The sequence below is a fragment of the Canis lupus genome, chromosome 6, assembly GCF_003254725.2.
Source record: "Canis lupus dingo isolate Sandy chromosome 6, ASM325472v2, whole genome shotgun sequence".
Taxonomy (NCBI): domain Eukaryota; kingdom Metazoa; phylum Chordata; class Mammalia; order Carnivora; family Canidae; genus Canis; species Canis lupus.
Window position 1 is genome coordinate 43,059,493 of NC_064248.1, and position 4,061 is coordinate 43,063,553.

At 40.5% G+C, this 4,061-nt stretch overlaps 1 pseudogene; it reads left to right on the forward strand.

Moving 5' to 3' along the window:
• Window positions 1-313: 313 nt before the first annotated feature.
• Window positions 314-849, forward strand: LOC112679090 (nucleolar protein 16-like; annotated as a pseudogene).
• The last annotated feature ends 3,212 nt before the right edge of the window (window positions 850-4,061 follow it).

Below are 4,061 nucleotides of genomic sequence, written 5' to 3' on the forward strand. Positions count from 1 at the left end.
TCTGTGCATGCTTCCTCAGAGTGGGTAAGGTAACAGAACACTGTACAGGGTTGTTGAAAGGAACAAATGAGCTAACAGGTAAGTACTTAGAGGAGTTCATGACCCAAAGTAAATATTATGAAGTATTTGTTGCTATTTTTTACTTTAAGAATTATTGTTGTAGCAGCCCAAATGAGAGAGAGTGGGGACTGAGAATATCTTTACTAGAGAGCATGAAGAGGCTCATAAGAGATCTGCAGGAAAGTAGCCTGCAACATGAGGTGCTGCGAATGAGAGCCACCCAGTTGTCATTACCAGTTTGGTGGTCATTGCCATGCCCATGGCCAAGGGGAAGACCAGGAGACAGAAGTTTGGTTACAGTGTTAAATGGGAGCATCTGAACCGGAATGCTTGATGCAAAGCAGCTCCACTGATGGAGTGTTTCCACATCCGACATGCCTGGGACCATGGCAAATCCGTGCAGCAGAACCTGGCAGAGATGGGGTTGGCTATGGACCCCAACAAGGAGGTGCCCCTCTGTAAGACAAAGGTGAGGCCATGCCAAGGAGGTGGACATGGAGGAGAGGCCTAAGATGCTTGTGCAGAAGCCCTATGTGCTAAGTGATCTAGAGGCAGAAGCCAGCCTCCCAGGAAAGAAAGGAAGCACTGTCTGGAGACCTCATTGTCTATGTGGGCTACATGGTGGAGAATCACGGGGAGGACCATAAGGCTATGGCCCGGGTTGAGAAAAATTACTATCAAGATACTCCAAAACAGATTCGGAATAAGATCAATGTTTATAAGCATTTTTACCTAGCAGAGCAGCAAGTCTTCATTGATTTTTTGCAGAATAAGATGGAGGTTGAGTGATTGGCTTATGTCTTCCCGAGGCTGAGGTCTCTCCTGGACCAGAGAAGCTGGAGCCAGGGTTCAAGGCAAGTAGGGGCATGTGGCTAGATGAGGCTGGTCAAACCGCATGGAATCAAAAGGTTACACACATATGCACATGAACACACACACACACACACACACACACACACACACTCCCTTTACTGGGGAAGGAACTGTCTCTAAGAAGCTTCCAACGGCCCTGAAAAAAGCCAGAACCTACTGTTTTCAGATGAGTGGTTTGTTTATATATAGTCTGTACATAATAAAACAAGGCTATTTTACTTAAAAAAAAAAAGGGGTGGTGGTGGTGGTAGACACCTGGGTGACTCAGTGGTTGAGCATCTGCCTTTGGCCCAGGGTGTGATCCTGGGGTCCCGGGATCGAGTCCCACATCGGGCTCCCTGCAGGGAGTCTGCTTCTCCCTCTGCCCGCTCTCTGCCTCTCTCTCTCTCTCTGTCTCTCATGAATAAATAAATAAAATATCTTTTTTAAAAAGGAAAAGGTTCATGATATATTTTTAAATTATCGTCAATTGGATTTCGTAGATGATTGGATATGATAGAGGGAGAGAGCCAGAATTGCTCCCAGGTTTCTAGCTCGGACATCTGCATGGAATCGAGATTATTGAGATTGAGGAGGACAGGAATTGTAGACCAGCCTAATAAAGATTCCTGGTTGCTGGTGCTTTTAAAGTCTGCATTTTAATAGCATTGAAAGATTTGGGCACCACAGGAATAGTTCTTCTGAAATCGAAAGTGCTCTAAAACAAAATCACCTTCTGACACTTGCCCCCACCATTTTAGAAAATGGGGCAGAGTGGGTAGGTAATTGTGTCAATATGGTTTTACTTTCAAGAATCAAGAATGACCTCAATGGGCAATCAATCTTTCTAAAATAAACTTTGTCTGAAAAAAAAAGACATAATATCAACAATCCTAAAACTAGCATTGTTATCTTTGATTGATGTCCTCCCAAATTTAATTGTCCTATGTTTAATAAACTCAATAAACTACATAATAAACTTATCCAATGGGAGCTACAATATGGTTTTCATATTTTTTTTTCCAAAGCAGGTACACAAATGCACAGATAAAATTTTAGCATTTACTGTTTTAAATGAGTTTAATGGTTTGTCACTTTACCTTTGATGTAGGTAAGCTAATCTTTATAGCAGGCTTTCCCATCCTAGTGATATACTGTGAAGATTAAGGAACCTTTTGTTCTGTGATATTAACTGTTACTGTGTTCTTCTCCACCCTGTGGGACAAGATGAGTGTTGAGAACCAGAATTCCTCTTCTGCCTGAGGTCTTGCTGATAGTGTCTTTATCAACCCCTCCAGCCTTGCTAGAAATTGGAAGAACATTAGTATCAGATGCCAGGGCTGACCAATGAATAAGTGGCTAAGGGCTTTGGCCCTTGTGTTTTGTCGAACCCTGTGTAGATAAGCATAGCCCCTCATTATCAGAACTTTCCTCCCAGTTCTTGACAGCACTGTGGAAGAAGATGCCCTGTCCTTCAGGGGTCCTCTGGAAGTGAGAAGAAGCCTTCTGTGTCTAAGGTTACACCATCGACCAGGGCTGGGGCCTCATCTTGGTTTAATGATTACAGGATTCCTGTTGTAACAAACATTCTTTTAGGTAGAAGTACTAAATCTTCTGTTTAGTGACAGGTGTTTGGTTTGGCATCTTACTTTTGCTTTTGACAAACTCATAAAGAGGCAAAGCCAACTCACATGATCTAGAAAGAAGAAAAGGAAGTCAAATGCTAAAATACTAGACTAATTCTCTGGCAGGCTGATATGAGAGGAGATCTTTGCTTTCAAATAGAGACTATTTGAGATAATTGAGGAACATTTTGAAATCCATACAAGTGTATAGGAAATCAAAGTGCTGAAAACCAAATGTTTAATGTTATTTCATTTTAAAAATATTTTATTTATTTATTTAAGAGTGAGAGAGTGAGGGAGAGGGAGAGAGAATCTGAAGGACACTCTGGTGAGTGCAGAGCCAGGTATGGGGCTCCATCCCACAGTAGTGAGATCCTGACCTGAGTCGAAACCAAGAGTTGGAGGCTTAACCAAGTAAGCCACCCAGGCACCTCCCCATTTTAATTTTTGTAACCATGGTGATCAACTGGAAGCACCCACTCTGAAAATTGTCAAGGTTAGCATCATCTTGGCCTTCATGACATGGTGCTTTGGGAAACTGTTGGATATTTGTTTCTGTGCTGGAGTAAAGACTAGATCTGTTTATTCTTTATCTTCTTTTTAAATTTATTTCCCTCTTTCAATTTTTATCAAAATGATACATACATGTGGCAAAAATAAAACAGAACTGAGGAATTTATACTGAAAAATAATATCTCTCTGTCCCTACTTCTGAGTCCTACGTTCCAGAAGCAAACAACCTTCCTTTGGTAAAAAGATTAAAATTATTTTTAATAATTACTAATTTTTACTCTTTTATTCCTTAAACTATCTCCTAAGAAGTTATAGCTGCAAGTAATCTGGTCTGCATCCTTCAAGTCTTCATTTCTATGCTTATAACAAACATATATACACACATGAGGTAAGATATACTGGGTTGTTTTTGTTTTTGTTTTTTGTTTTTTTAGAGAGCAAAAGGGAGAGAAAGAGAGAGAGGGAGAGAGGCAGAGACACAGGCAGAGGGAGAAGCAGGCCCCATGCCGGGAGCCCGATGCAGGACTCCATCCTGTGACCCTGAGATCATGTTCTGAACTGAAGGCAGATGCTCAACCCCTGAGCCATCCAGGTGTCCCTGCTTTTATATTTCTAAATAATATACCTCTAGGTTTTGTCTCAACAGACTTATCTATAATATCTCTTGATTCTTAAACTATATTTATTCATTTAATTATTACTTGTTGAGTATCTACTATGATGGTAGGCACTATTCCAAGTGCTCAGTGATCAAAACAAAGATCCCAGACTCACTGACCTCTACATTCTAGTGGGAGGAGGGATGTTGAGACACATAAATTATATAGTAGACATTGACATATTTAATGGGAAAAAAAGTAGAATAAGATTAAAAGGAATTAGGAGGCAGGGAAGCAGGAGTAACACTTTTTAATTTAATTTTATTTTTATTTTATTTTATTTTTAGGAGTAAAAATTTTAAACTGGGTGGTCATATTTGGCCTCAGATGTTTGAACAAAGGGAGGGAGTTA